The sequence below is a fragment of the Callorhinus ursinus genome, unplaced genomic scaffold (assembly GCF_003265705.2).
Source record: "Callorhinus ursinus isolate GAN/ISIS: 27379988/994484 unplaced genomic scaffold, GSC_fseal_2.0 scaffold28, whole genome shotgun sequence".
Taxonomy (NCBI): Eukaryota; Metazoa; Chordata; class Mammalia; order Carnivora; family Otariidae; genus Callorhinus; species Callorhinus ursinus.
Genome location: NW_027397090.1, coordinates 19,651,107 through 19,667,587, shown reverse-complemented (window position 1 = coordinate 19,667,587; position 16,481 = coordinate 19,651,107).

The following is a 16,481-nucleotide window of genomic DNA, read 5'->3' as shown; positions in this document are numbered from 1 at the left end:
AGGAAGCAGGGCAGCCAGAGGTGGGGGCGCTCAGACTCCACGAGAACACCCCCCGGGGCAGGCCCCACACGCAGCTGGGAGAGCAGGGGAACAGGTGAGAACAAGCAGGCACTCCCACAGTTACGCCAACCAGCAAGGCTTGTTGAGTTTCAGAGAACTTGATGAGAAAATCTTGGAGGAAATAGTTAGACTGATGTAAGTTCTTTGACAATGCGAGTGCTGTGATGGCCACCATGCGTGAGAGCAGAAATGAAGAACGGCAGTTGCCATGGGAGCACGAGCAGCAGAGAACAAGCCTTGGGGCCTGGGCTCACACGCAGTTTAATTACAGTCTTCTCTTCAGTGTCTGCAGGAAGATCTCCCAGGTCAGTGGCTTTCAACCCGTTTGTTCTGGACCACCAGTAAGAAACACACTTCTATCATACGCACGCATGGAGATATGTCTGTATTCCTAGCAAGATTTTCATTTAAAAGTATATCCTCTTATTATATATGATGCATTCTGATGTTTTCTATAGAGTTCTGTTCTACTTTATTTTTCAAATACAGCTATGGTGATAAGACGATCCCCAATAATCTCTACCTCCTGGCATCCACACTTTTGTATAATCCCCTACCCCTGACTGAGGGCAGGACCTGCAACTCAACATCACTAATCATTAGAAACACAAACTGAAAGCACAATGAGAAGCCACCTAACACCCATTAAGACGGCTACCATTAACAAACCATAAAGTACCAAGTATTGGCGAGGATATAGAGAAATCGGGACCATGCGCACTGTTAATGGGAATGAAAAGGGTGCAGCTGCTGTGGAAACCAGTGTGGTGGTTCCCCAAAACATTAAACATGGAATCCCTATATGATCCAACAATTCCATTTTTGGATATATACACCCCACAATTAGAAGCAGATACTTGAAGGGATGTTTGTATACCCATGTGCATAGCAGCCAAAAGGTGGAAGCACCCCAGGTATCCATCAGTGGATGAATATGGATAAATACAATGACCTATATACATACAGTAGAACATTATTCAGTCTTAAAAATGGATGGAATTCTGGCACAGACTACAAAATGGGTGAAACCTAAGGACATTCTGCTAAATGAAATAAGACCAGTCACAAAAAGATAAATACTCAATGACTTCACCTAGATGAGGTACTCAGAATAGTCAAATTCATAGAGACAGAAAGTAGAAGGACAGGTGCCAGGAGCTTGGGGAAGGGGACTGGGAGTTAGTGTTTAGTGGGGACAGAGTTTCAGCTTTATAAGATGAAGAGTTCTGAAGATAGATGACACAACACCGTGAATGTACTTAACACTACCACACTGTGCTCTTAAAAATGGTTGAGATGGTTCATCTCTGGGTTTTCTATTCTGTTCTATTGATCTATGGGTCTATTTTTGTGCCAGGACCGTACTGTTTAGATCACTACAGCTCTATAGTCAATAATCTTTAACAAAGCTGCAAAGAATGTGCAATGGGAAGAAGACAGTCTCTTCAACAAATGGTGTTGGGAAAACTGGACAGCCACACGCAGAAGAATGAAACTGGACCACTTTCTTACATCATATACAAAAATAAATTCAAAATGGATTAAACACTAACATGTGACACAGGAAACCATCAAAATCCTAGAGAAGAACACAGGCAGTAACTTCTTGGACATTGGCCATAGCAACTTCTTACTAGACAGGTCTCCTGAGGCAGGGGAAACAAAAGCAAAAATGAACTATTGGGACTTCATCAAGATAAAAAGGTTCTGCACAGTGAAGGAAACAATCAACAAAACTAAAAGGCAAAATCTATAAAGAACTGATACAACTCAACACCCCACAACGAATAATCCAGTTATAAAATGGGCAGAAAACATGAACAGACATTTCTCCAAAGACACCCAGATGGCCAACAGACACATGAAAAGATGCTCAACATCACTCATCATCAGGGAAATACAAATCAAAACTGTAATGAGATACCATCTCACACCTGTCAGAATGGCTAAACTTAGCAACATAAGAAACAGATGTTGGCGGGGATGTGGAGAAAGGGGAACCCTCTTACACTGTTGGTGGGAATGCAAACTGGTACAGCCACTGTGGGAAACAGTATGGAAGTTCCACAAAAAATTAAAAACAGAATTACCATATGATCCAATAATTGCACTACTTGGTATTTACCCAAAAAATATAAAAACACCAATTCAAAGGGATATATGCGCTCCGATGTTTATAGCATCATTATCTACAATAGCCAAATTATGGAAAGAGCCCAGCTGTCCACTGACAGATGAATGGATAAAGAAGATGTGGTATATATATATATATATCTACACGATGTAATACTACTCAGCCATAAAAAAGAATGAGGTCTCGGGGCGCCTGGGTGGCTCAGTCCTTAGGCGTCTGCCTTCGGCTCAGGTCCTGGTCCCAGGGTCCTGGGATGGAGCCCTGCATTGGGCTCCCTGCTCGGCGGGAAGCCTGCTTCTCCCTCTCCCGCTCCCCCTGCTCGTGTTCCTGCTCTCGCTGTGTCTCTCTCTGTCAAATAAATAAAAAAAATCTTAAAAAAAAAAAAGAATGAGGTCTTGCCACTTACAATGACACGGACAGAGCTGGAGAGTATTATGCTAAGCAAAGTAAGTCAGTCAGACAAAGACAAATACCATATGATTTCATTCATGTGTGGAATTTAAGGAACAAAACAAAAGAGCAAAGGGGAAAAGAGAGAGAGAGAGAAACCCAGAAACAGACTCTTAACTATAGAGAGCACACTACAGATGGCCACCAGTGGGGGGGTAAGGTGGGTGAAACCGGTGATGGGGTGAAGGAGTGCCCTGTGGTGAGCCCTGGGTGCTATACGGGAGCTCTGAATCGCTACGCTGTATACCCAGGACTAATATTACACTGTGTGTTAACTGGAACTTAAATAAAAACTTAAAATATAGATACATTAAAAATCATCGAGATGGTAAAATTTATGTTTTATGTATTTAACCATCATTTAAAATAATTTTTAAAAACTCAGACGGAATCACAAAGCAAAACCCGATTTATAGGCCACATAAAAGAGGTCTAAAATAAAGTAACTTAAATATTGCAGTAAAAGATGGGCAAAAACATGCCAGACAAATGAAAACAAGGAGAAAGCAGAGGTTACAATGTCACCACCAGAGGAGACTGCATTTAGGACAGAGTATTCAGTGTGATGAAGGAAGGCCTTTGATAAACAACAAAAGGTACAGTCTAACGTACCAAGTAGCCCAGCATCAGAAAATGTTATTCAAATGCTCCGAGGAATAGAAGAAGCCATTGATAGAAACATTTTGGAATTACGAAGCTTTCAATCACTCCTACTGGTTCATGGTAAATCTGATAGGGAAAAATAATAATTACATCTAAAAGCCTGAAGGATATAAAAAATACGGTAGACCTAACTGATTCACGTAAACCCTATTCACTGTTAACAAAGAATACATCTTTTTAAGTGCTTGTAAGACAGTCAAGCACATTAACCATATATTTGGCTAGTCCATCAATTAGAAACCTTTACTCGCAATTTATAACTATGTATTCATAAACAAGATAGTTGTACTATTGACCATTCTTAATTACTAAAGTAAATACAGGGGCACCGGGCTGGCTCAGTTGGTGCGGCATGTGGCTCTTGGCCTCAAGGTCATGAATTCGAGCCTATGCTGGGTGCAGAGATTGCTTAAATAAATAAACTTAAAAAAAATTTAAAGTGGGGCACCTGGGTGGCTTAGTCGGTCAAGCGTCTGCCTTTGGGGCACCTGGGTGGCTCAGATGGTTGAGGGTCTGCCTTCCGCTCAGGTCATGATCCCAGGGTCCTGGGATCAAGTCCCACATCGGGCTTCCTGCTCAGCGGGAAGACTGCTTCTCCCTCTGCTTCTCTCTCTCTCTCTCTCTCTCATGAATAAATAAATAAAATCTTAAAAAAAAAAAAAGCATCTGCCTTTGGCTCAGGTCACGATCCCAGTGTCCTGGGATGTCTGGCTCCCTGCTCAGCAGGTCCTCTGTTTCTCCCTCTGAGCCTCCCTCCCACCCCCGCGCCCCCAACTCCAGCTCATGCTCATACTCTCTCTCTCAAATGAATAAAATCTTTAAAAAAAATTTTTTTTAAGTAAATACAAAAAGGTTTGGTACTTTCTTTTTAGTTCCTGAGAACACATCTTTTGCATTCTTCTGTGAACAGTTCTGCATTTAACACAGAGATCGCCTCAGGGAAAAGACAAAAGCTACACATGACTTTCTCTGATCTCAGGTCAGGACAATTGGAATTAATTATAAAAATTAGGAGGGGGGGAAGTGTTACCTGTATAATTTTCTAAAATCTCTTAACACATTTGGGTCAAAGAAAAAATTATGATAGCTGATACAATAGCACCAATAGTAAAGCTAAAGTATTGCTTAGAAAGATTCATAGTCAAGTATTATTTTTTAAAAAGCAAAAAATAATGAAAAATAGTTCAAGCATTCAACTCTAGATGTTAGAAAAAGAACAATATTTTTAAACTAAGGAAACAAGGGGGCGCCTGGCTGGCTTTGGTAGAATGTGCGACTCTTGATCTCAAGGTTGTGAATTCCAGCCCCACATTGGGTATAGAGGATGACTTAAAAATAAAATCTTTAAAAAAAAATTAAAACAAACAAAAAAAACTAGAAGGAATAAATTAATACATATAGAAAAGAGAAAATGGTAAAACTAATAAATCTAATATCAGCTAAGATATATAAAAGAATACTAGTAAATAAAATTGATAATTCTAAAAATGAAAAGCCCCATCTTTCCCTCCTGCTGTAGGGAAAAGCCTCAGTTCTGGGTCCTGGGCGTTTGTGCTCTGGGGAACCTCCTGACTCTCACACACAACACTTCACTTCTCACACTGCCAGTCATCAGATGTGTGGAAGTTTCCCCACACCAATAAGCAATTCTCAGACACCAGCAGGGTGTCCTGCAACTCAGCTCAGTTCTGTCACCATCTACCTGGAGACAGCATCCGATCCCGAAGGCTAAGGGCTAAGTCCCACCAGACACCCCTCCCCCACCTCCAAGGCCAGAGCAGGTTCAGGGTGTCACCTGAGCTTCTGACCAACAGGATATAAATCAGAGGTTCCCATGATCCCCTCCTCGGGTTCCATTCATTGGCTAAAGGAGCTCACAGAACTCAGGGAAACACCTCCATTCACTGGCTTATTAAAGGCTATGATAAAGGACACAGATGAACAGCCAGATGAAGAGGCACAGGGTGAGATCTGGGAGGGCCCTGAGCATGGGAGCCTCAGTGTTGTGTTCACCAGCCTGGAAACTCTCTGAACCCCGTTCCACTGGGATCTTATGCAGGCTTCCTGACAAAGACGTCACGGATCCTAACTCCTTTTTTAGCCCTTTCCCCTTCTCAAGAGAATGGAAGGCAGGGCTGAAAATCCCAAGCCTCTGATCATGGTAACCAACCCAGAAGACACCCAGGAGCCCACCCAAAGTCACCTCATTAGAATCAAAGATGCTCCTACCACCCAGGAAATTGCAAGCGTTTCAGGCGCCCTGCCTCGGGAAACCCTGGTCGAAGACCAAACACTAGAACAGAAGATGCTCCTGCTATTCTTACCACTTAGGAAGTTACAAGGGTTTAGGAACTCTGGGCCAGGAACCAGGGGCAGAGACCAGTATATATTTTCCATTATCTTTCAGTTTCCTAGGAAAAAATAAAGGAAACTATTTAGAAAATATGAACTATTCGAGTGTCAAGAAATAATGAGAGAATGGTTTCAAAGGGCTCTCCCATGGGGAGGAAAGGGCACAGACAGTTCACAAGTGAAGTCTACGGACCTAAGAACAAACAGATAAACCCAAGATACGTAAATGGTTCCCCAGGCATGGGGGTTGGGAAGGAAACATTTTAACGTTTTTATGTAGTCCGCATACTGCAGACGCTGAAACCTGAGGTGGACGGCACCAAGAACTATCACAGGCGATCTCAAGTGCAATTACTAATGCAGAAATCCAAAGTAAAACACTAGCAAATGGAATCAAGCAGCATTTGATATCATCATCAACTCTTTTCAAAACTGGAATGCAAGGATGACTCAATATTGGAAAAGCTATTAACAAAATTAATTGAATGTATGGATAAAATTGGAAAAACCTGATCATCTCCATAGGTGTTGGAATGAGATTTGATAAAATTTCAAAATCTATTCCTTAAAACCCTTTAATAAAATATGGAAAGAAGAATTGACCTAAAATCCAGTACCATAGTCAATGGAGGAATACCGACCGCTTGTTAATAAGGTAGAAAGAAGACAAGGATGTCCACCATATTTCAACATTGTTCTGAAGTATTCGAAAATGAAAGAATTCTCAGCATGGAGGATAGGAGATACAGATTTAAGATAGCAGTTAAATGAGAACCTTATTGTCCCAGATTTGACTCATAAATAGAAACTTGTGATTTATATTTTTTAAGGAACAAGAACAACTAAACTTATCTCCTAGATCTGTCCACTGATAACTGTGGAAGCAAAGACCAACCCAGAAGTGAGGAGCTCCCCTAGCCCCCGGGGGTGCGCTCTATCACACAGTGTGTCTCTATCACTATTTCTCACTTCGAGGAACCAGGGCTCCTTGCAGAGAGCAGATTCCTGGTCAGGGGTGGGATGGCCTCAAACATCTTGTCACACCAGATGGCAAAGAAGGGAGGGCGTGTCAAAAGGGTTCAGAAGCCAACCTGAGGAAGGTCTCACTGGCCAAGGAGAGGGCAATCTGATCATCAATAACACAGTAGACTGAAGCACACCAAACCCGTTTAAGCACATTGGTTCATAATAATGCTAAATAATGCTAAACACACTGAACATCACCCCACACCCCCAAAAGAGGAGAAATACAGCACATTGGTTACCTCTGGAAGATGCTGAAGGGGAAAAAAAATCAGACTTTCAAGCTATTATCTTACCTTTTCTTTATAAACTATAGTAGAGGAGAAGCTGGTATTCCGGCTAATAAATGAAGATAAAGGCTGATAGAACGCCACTATTCTGCAATCCCTAATGAATTAAAAGAGAGATAACCAGAGATGTTGGGCCTTCCATTGGAGGAACACAGCCCCTGTGAGAGAAGCCTACCCAAATAAGCCAGAATCCGATTAAGTCCCTAGATCCTACTACTCATCTATTGGAAATAAAGAGTAGAGGAAGGTGTTGAACATGATCAAGAGAACTACAGGCTGATCCCACTTATAAATATTAATGCAGAAGTCGTAGTTTTAGTTAACAGTTCATCAGCACGTTATGAAATCATAAGCCACAGCCAAGTAAGGGATCAACTCATTCATTCGAGGATGGTTCAATATCAGGAAATCTACCAGTATAAATAATCATATTAAAAGTCAAAGAAAAAACCGTATGATCATTTCAAAATTCATTCTTGATTGAAGTCATAAGTGCAATAGGAATGGAAGAATATATCAATCACTCAGTAAGAAATGTATGAATATATAGCACTCAATGGTGAAATATGACATTAAAATCAGGCACATGTGCATGCACTATCTCCATTATGTAGTATTTTTATTATTAAGTTAGTATTCATAATTATTAGACGAAAAAGAAATAAAATGTAATTATAGGAAAGAAGGAGGAAAAATATTATTATTTGTAGATAATAGGATTATATGCCTGGAAAAGCTAAAAGAATACAGATTTTATTATAAGGAAAAAGAAGTCAGCAAGATGGCTGGATCATCACTGTCATTGCAATGGTTAACTGTGCACCAGGCACTGTGCTGAGTACTTCTTACACAGGAACTTGTTTCATTGCCATAACAATTCTACGAAGTAGACACTGATATCAATCCCAGCTTTACAGAGGAGGAGAGTGGGGTACAGAGAAGTTAATGTTTGCCCACAGGTAGTAAGTGGTGGAGCCAAAGTACAGACTTGTTGATGTCCATATCCGCCGGCACTACCCGCTTTTGAAAATGTCCCGTTCATGGGCGCCTGGGTGGCTCAGATGGTTAAGCGTCTGCCTTCGGCTCAGGTCATGATCCCAGGGTCCTGGGATCGGGTCCCGCATCGGGCTCCCCGCTCCTTGGGAGCCTGCTTCTCCCTTTGCTTCTCTCTCTCTGTCTCTCATGAATAAATGAATAAAATCTTAAAAAAAAAAAGAAAATGTCCCATTTATTATAAAAACCTGATTAAAAATACCTAGAAATGTGCTTATCAAGAAATAAAGACCTGTATGAATAAAACTTTAAAAGGAGGAAAGATGATGAAGAGCAGGACAGTTGAATTTTTGGGAACCTCTGACCTGACTGGTTGTCTAGACCACTGGTCTCCAAAGTCATGCATGAACCCCAGACCTCTCCATCGGGATCAGTGTTTATGTGCATTGCTGTCATGATAAGGCAGTGGGCATGTCCGAAAAATAAAGAGGCTCCATAAGGAGAGCATCGCCCCTGCTTCACTCACTGCCTTGCTTTCAGCTCATTGTAGCACATTAAAGTTTGCCTACGTCCAAGTAAGTTAACATATGGGTTCTATTACTAAATTGGGAGCCAGTTTTATTGTAATGATATGGAGAACAACCAGGAAAGTCTTATGCCATTCATGGTAATTTTCAGATGATCTCATAATAAAATATTTATTTTTTAAAGATTTATTTATTTGAGAGGCAGAGACAGAGGTGTGCGCGCCTGGGTAGGGGGAGGGGCAGAGGGAGAGAATCCCCAAGCAGAGTACAGACCCCAAGGGAGGGGGTAGCTAGATCCCAGGACTCTGAGATCATGATCTGAGCTGAAACCAAGAGGCGGGTGCTCATTCGACTGAGCCACCCAAACGCTACCCTCCCCCGACCTTTTTAAAGATTTATTTATTTATTTTAGAGAGAAAGAATCATAAAATATTTAAACGAGGTTTTTAGCTTAGACATTACAACAGGAAGTCTAAAATGTTGCTAAATTTTTCAATGCCTAGAAGTATCCCTGAGCAGTGTCACCTACAAGATACTTTCAAAAATGATCAGGCATTATCTACTCCTCCTGGTAAATTTCAGGGTTTAACACCAGGATAAAGATAACCTCCTTTTCCAAAGAAAAGTGTTGGGATGGGAGCACTTTTTGCTGCTGTAACTTTGTGTTGTTGTGAGAATTCTTATAGCATGCTTAAAAATTGGGGGATGGAGTGTTTTTTTACCTTGTTTTGAAATCTTCCAAGAGAAGAACCCACTTGATAAAAATAGAAAAAGTAAAATATCTTCTAATTAATATGCAAAACCTCCTGACCCCTTTCAGGAAAGATAAAACTGACTCCCTTAAAATCTTTCTAGAATGAGTGGAAATGCTTGAATTATTGGAGGCACAACCCAGGGAGGGCAGCCGGGGCCCCACAACCTCCACCTGGATTCATGGGTATTCCAGAGAATCCTTTTCACCAATGATGGTTCGAACTGAAAACCAAGTGTCAAAATAAATGGAATCTAGAGCCAGACCTCATATTTCTGCAACAAAAGCTGCAAACCAAATTAAAGAAAATAATGATGCACATTCGATCAAACTGCTCTATTATTCTTTTAGTAAAAGTAAGATATTTTTGTATCATTAAATAACATGAAAATATTTTAAAATAGTGCTTATTTCATCTTCTATTTATCCTTTTCACTTCTATTTTTACATATGTTATAATATACATATTATATTAATGCAGTTCTAAATACTTTAAAGATAAATATATACAAACCTAAAATTAAGAGAAATAAATATATTGGGGCACATGCTGGCCCCTTTTTTTTAAGCACCTAAGGTACGTGTTATAACTTGGAGACTCCTATATTGACTTTCCAAAATTGTAATTATTTGATCATTGAATAACCACCTTTTTGGGCTACTTAGCACCCATGTGACTGATGTTCTTAAGTCTGCCCTGGTGAGACTTTAAAAAGTGCTGTTGGTTCAGTTGATAAAAGCAAAATGAAGTCTTAAACACACACAACACAGGCTGTGCTGAGACATTTACATTTGATAACAGGAAAAAAAGATCTAACTGATCTAATGTCAGTCTTTCCAATTAAGATTCTTTTAAACTCATACTTAGTGATTTAAAAAAATCAATTTCTTTTTTTTTTTTTTAAGATTTATTCATTTATTTGAGAGAGAGAGCACATGACAGGGGGGAGAGTCAGAGGGAGAAGCGGACCCCCAGCCGGGCAGGGAGCCCGATGCGGGACTCGATCCAGGGACTCCAGGATCATGACCTGAGCCGAAGGCAGTCGCCCAACCAACTGAGCCGCCCAGGCACCCAAAAAATCAATTTTTTAATAGTTTTCTTTTCTTTTTATTTTTTTACTTATTACCAATATGGAAAATAACCGGGTTCCTATTTTCTCCATCTGACATTACTGTTATTATCATTATTATTTTAAATTTTTATTTAATTTAGAGAGAGAAAGCACACAAGCGGGCAGGGGCTGGGGGAGAGCAGAGGCAGAGGGAAAGAGAGAATCTCAAGCAGACTCCCTGCTGAGCACAGAGCCCAACGCGGGGCTTGAGCTCACGAACCTGAGGATCATGACGTGAGCTGAAATCATAAGTCAGACACTTAACCAACTGAGCCACCCATGTGCCCCCTCAACCCCGACATTACCGTTATCATTGTTGTCATTTACATTTGCCTCTTTGCCTTTGCAGTAGGGCAGTAAAGTGGCAGCTCCCTAAAACACCAGTTTTCCAATTTCTCTGTCAGGAGTTATTATTCACCAGCAGGAGAGCAACAACAGGTCAATCACATAATCAGTAATAACCTTCTGTGAAGGAACAGTTTTTAAATCATGGCTCTGCCCCTCTGCTGCATGTCACAATCACTGGGGGTCTTCAGGAAGCTCTGAGGCCCCAGGCCACCCCACCCCTGGGGGTCTGAGGTCACTGGTCTGGGAATTAGCCTTTTGGAGGTCCTCAGCTAAAGGGGTAGGAGCCATTGCCCGAGAGCCTGGTCATTGCTGCTGGGGTCGTGGAAGCACAGGCTGCAACGGCCTAAGCTTAGCCAAAACATGTCTTTCTGTGTGGAGCCGAGGCCCCAACCCTGTCACTGGCTTGGGGTCCCTGGCACTGGGTGACACTTCTACCACCTTTTTCAGTTGTTATTTTTTATTTTGATGCTAAGCTCTTCTCAGAGTTTAAAACAGTTGTGCAGAGTTTTTGCCTTAAAAAAAAATAAAAAATAAAGTGGTAAAAATATCATGAGATGCTTCCAGAAGGCAGAAGTCATAAAAATGGAATTGTACATGAGACACACAGAGATCCTTGTCAATGGAAAAAGAACAAAAGATCTATTACCTCCATCTCCCTAAAAATAGTAAGCAGTGAAGCCTTTGGAAATGCAGATGGAAGCAAAAAAGAAAACCTGGCCAGGGAGCACAAGTGCCTTGAATTATGTTAATTTTGGAACAGAAATGAGCAGGATTGCAAGGAAGAAGGCGCAAAAGGGAATCAAGAAGGTGACAGCTGTGATTTACCACGTGTACATTTTTAGCTAATAAAGCAAACGCTTTACAAGATAGTCACATCTTGAAGTCTCATAATTGGACGTTCCTTTAAGTTGGCCTTGAAGAACAGGGGCTGCTGAGGCTACTGGTCCGGGCAGCACATGCGTGGAAGCACTGAGCTAGAGATTCTTGCAACAGCGCTGGTGAGAGTGTTACGGAACCTGGACTGGATCGCCGGACGGAAGAACCAAGCGGCACCCGGGAATCTTGGAGGACAGGAGGTTTATTTAACGCCTGCGGGCTCAGAGGAGAGTGGTCTCCAAAGCTCTGAGCCCCAGCACAAACGAAGGGGGCAATTTACACACGTCTACTTCCGCCTACTTGGCACTTTTGCCGCATGGGTGAAGCGGGGCAGGGAGAAGAATCGGGTCGGTGCCGGCCGTAAGGTGCTGGGGGAAGCAGAGCAGGGAGAAGAACGCGGAGAAGCCCCGGGGCAAGGACCGGGGCTCTCGGGCCGCCAGCTCCGTAGGCTATCTTACGACACAGATTTTCCTTATCCAGAGAAGAGAAGTCCAAAGGAAGGCCATGGTGACAGAGCGGGGACACGCGTGAGAAGTTATGTGGAGTCCATGGTGACCTGACTGCGTGACGAAGCTGAGGCTGGGGAGCTGGCTCCCAGGGCTGCCGCTTGAGGGACACCGCTGGAAATGCCCAGAGCAGGGGTCCCAGGATGCACAGGGCAGGTCTGGGGAGAAGACGCGGGTCCCGCTCCGGGCCTGCGGGCTGGAGGCGCTCGCGTGGCGTTCAGGAGGCAGTCTGCAGACCGGGGCTGGCGTGTGCGCGACACCTGTGTAGGGAGAGGCCTGTGCGCTGGCCCCGGGGAGCGACCGGCCGCAGCGAGGAGCGCACCCAGGGCGCGGCCTTCGGGCGTCGGGTGAAGGCGGGAAATCCTGTAGTTCAGGCAGGAGCAGGAGGGCGGCGGGGAATGCAAGTGTTGCACACGGAGCCCCGGAGGACGCGGGCCGGGGCGGCGCCACCGCTGCTCCCGCAGCAACGAGAGGCAAGGACGGGACGCGTCCGCTGAAACGGGGTCCGGGGCTCCGGGGCTCTCCAGGAGGGAAGAGCGCGGAAGCCAGATCCGCAGGGTGGGTGAGCCCGGAGGGAGGACTCTCCCAAGGGCAAAGTGCAGACAGGAGGGGCCCGGGGCCCGAGAGAGGCCGCCCCTGCAGCCAGCTGCGGTGCCAAGGCGCTGGGGTGGGTCGGGGCTCGGGGACAGCCCCGCAGCATATAGGACCGGGCGGGGACCTGCCTTCGGCCTGTCCCCACGGGAGGGCGCGCGGTGGGGCAGCGGGGGCTGCTGGGCCTGAGAGCGGGCTCAGGCTCTGCTAGGGCTCTCCGTCCGTGAAGGTGATGTCCCTCAAACCTCAGCGTGAGGTCCCACCAGAGAAGTAAAGGAATGACAGTGTTTAGAAGTTTGGAGAATCCTATGCGAAGCCACCAGGCCGCTTGGACACTTTCAGAACCAGGGTAGCCCGCTGTGGGTGACGGCCTGAGGCGTCATTCCCGCCCCCGTCACAGCAGTCACCGCCCAGCGGTCAGCGTGCCCGACACCCGGGACCCCACGGAGCCCCATGGGGGCGGTGAAAGCCCGAAGTGTCCCCGAACATGTGGGTCTGAGCGCAGAGGGTCTGAGAAGGCCGACAGGTCGCTAGCACTATTATCCCACTTTGTCCCTGCGGTTCTTATTTTATAAGTTGTACAGATAAAGAGCAGGGAGCCAGTGGCGGGCCCCCGCGGAGCCAGCTCACCGCCATCATCTGCTCCCCCCCCCAGCTCGCCGGGACCACGACTCACCTCGGAGGCCTCAGTCACACTTTCATTTTGGGTATGGCGCTGTGAAGACGTGTCTGCCCCTCTCCCCTTGATCACGTTTCCAGCCAGAACGGGACGGACAGCAGCAGCAGGACCACAAAGACTCACAGACACTACTGCTCGTGGCTGAGAGTCCTCACCACCCCAGGGGCCACAGCTGAGCACGGAGGGGAGTGCTCACACACTAGCAGTGTGTGGACGTGAGTGAGGAAAGGGGCGAGGTGTAAGCGGGGAGAGGGGGGAGGCCGCCGACTCCCCGACTCAGCTGGCTCAGGGGGCTGTGGGACCAGGCTCCCAGAAATCCCAGATGTGGAGAAATGCTGAAGCATGCGCAAAACTAGAGACAAGGGGACAAACCAGGCCACCCAGCCCTGGATGTTAGGGGTGTCTTTTTTATGGCAGCTACCTCGTAACCACAGAAAATGACCAGACCTCAAAGAAGTAAGCCAGTCAGGGTGTTTTCAATAGTCCATGATCAAATAGAGAGGGCACCGGAATCCCAAGGCCACGAGCTTCCCAGTCAGTTCTCAATAAAGACCGCCAGTGACAGCCCTTAGTGGCCACGCATTTGGGACCCCACTCACTCTAGAGAGCTTTTTCTTTCCTTTCTGTTCTAACTTTCACTTAATAAACTTTCACATAATTTCACCCTTTTGTGTCAGTGAGATTCATTCTTCAGCTCCGTGAGACAAGAGCCCTGCAACCCTGGAACAGAATGAAGCTCGGGTGTGCACCAGGTCCTGATTCATCAGCAGAGCTTGGAGTTGCTCACAAATGGAAGGCCTGGGACCTTGAAGGCTGGAGTAAGGTGTAGGCAGGAAAGCAGGAAAGTCCGTGTGAAAATTTGCCAGGATCCCCAGACCTGCATTTGCGCCAGAGGGAAGCCATGCACCTTCCCTTTGGTGGTAGGTCATTTCCCAAAAGACAAATCATTTCCCAAGTCAGGCTTGGCCTGGAGACTTGCTTTAATCGGTTGAATGTGGAAGAGATGACGTGGTGCCAAGTCTGGGCTCAGGGCCTGAGGCCTCCTTTAGTGTCTGCTCACTCACTCTCTGGGAACCCCGCTGGGCTGCCCCATGGATGAGGGAGATAGAGGGTGCCCCCGCCCCACCACAGCCTGCCAGCCCTCAGAACAAACCAGCTCCAACCGCAGATTCACGAATGAGCTGGACAAACTGCCGAGCGGAGCCTGTCCTAGATTGCTGACCCTCAGGATCTTAGGCTAAATTAATGGTTGTGTTTCTTTAAAACCACTATGTTTTGGGGTGGTTCCCCCCTCTTTTTTTTTAATGCAGCAAAAGTTGACAGATTCACCTTCGTGGAAAACTAGAGATTGAACCAGAAAGTCTCCTGATGCAGCGTTATCAGGTGGAGCAGTGGGTAGGGGTGAGGCTGGATCTGGCAAGAGGGGATTAATGAGAGGTGCACGCCTCTACCTGGTTCCCAGCCATTACCCAGTGGAAAGCCCCTGTGTCTGGGTGCTTATCTGCCAAAAAGGAGAATAGAACCGTCTCTCTGCAGGAACCCAGGGAGCCCAGAGGACCCTGAGCAGGGACATGAAGTGGGAGAAACATGTCAGTCTGCTCCCAGTGGGAAACTTCATTACCAGACCTTAGGTCATCTTGCACTTACAGCAGGAAAAGTCACAGATAGTAGAAAATCCAGCTTTCTGCCCTGTCATGTACCACAGCCCCATCACCAGGCATAAAGGTCAAGTAGCTTTTAGGTGCATTACTCCCAAATATTAAAGAGCATCCACATGTAGAGGAGGAATTATTCTTCCTCTACCTTGTTAAACTCAGTGCTTGAGGCTTATAAATCAAATTGGTAAAAGACAGATTAACAGGAGAAAAAACCAAGAGTTATTTATATGTGCATACACATGGGAGAACTCAGTGTTGAGTTTGGGGCTTGTATACCATCTTAACAGAGGGCAATAAATCGTGGAGAAGTGACAAGACAAAGGAAAATGGGTGTGGGCCTGAAGGAGTGGTAATTGTGGGCTGGTAAATATCTGGGGAAATTAATGGAAGATGAAAGATGTTTTAGTAAGTTTTGTTTGTGCAGGCCCAACTTGGTGCCGACTTTCTGTCTCCAGTGATAATGGTTGTTTAGTTGTGATGATGGTCTCTTCCAGCACTGGAGAAGAGTGGGGGACATTTTCACAAAGGAAAATGAACACGCTGCATTTAGGCAGAAAGGAGGATAGAGAGCTTTTCCTGAATCTGCTGTTTCTCAATTGCTTTCCATTCAAAATAATTCTTATGCCGAAGTGGCCTATTTTGGGATGGTCTATTCTGATCCCCTTCACAAGGATAACCAGATATTTGAAAAGAGTTATAACATGAAAAGCGAAGAATAAAACCATCATACATGAAAAAGAAAAGACAAAATAAATGTCAGCAATGTGGACAGTGAAAGTCAACTTCAAAAAACCCTGTAATTAATATGTTCAGGGATATAAGAGAAAATATCGAAACTCTAAATGAAGGACCAGATGCTGTGAAAAGAAAAATCAAAGACTAGGTAAAAAGCTAGGAAATTAAAACATCATAGTGAAAATTAAAATTTCAGTAGAAGCATTGGAAAGTAAAGTTAACTCAGTCTTTGAGAAGGTAAAACAAAAACTGATGGATGCTTGGGAAGAGAAGAAAATGAGTGGATCAGTCTAAGATTGACTGGTGGGCACTTGAGAATGGGAGAGCAGGGAAGGCAGCGGAGGGGTCTCATCACGGCATCTTACATGTAACTTTCCCCAGGAGGGAAGGATTGGGCTTTTCAAACTGAAAGGGCCACAGAGTCCCAGCAAAATGAATGCAAAAAGGCGCACCACCATTAACATGAGTGGTAAAGCAGATCGCAAAACGTTCCGGGGGGGGGTATTTTACAAAAGAGAGGGGATAAAATGTTAGCAGATTCCTCAACACTATTAAAAATAGAAGAAAAACTGGAGTATGCCCTCAAAATTCTGAAGAAAAATTATATTCAACCCAGATTTCATACTGAATAAAATTATGAAACAAGTATGAGAGTAAAGGAAGGCTATTTCTAGAGATGTAAGGGCTCAAAAATTTATCACCCAGGCACCATTTTCCAGGAAACTGCTAGAAG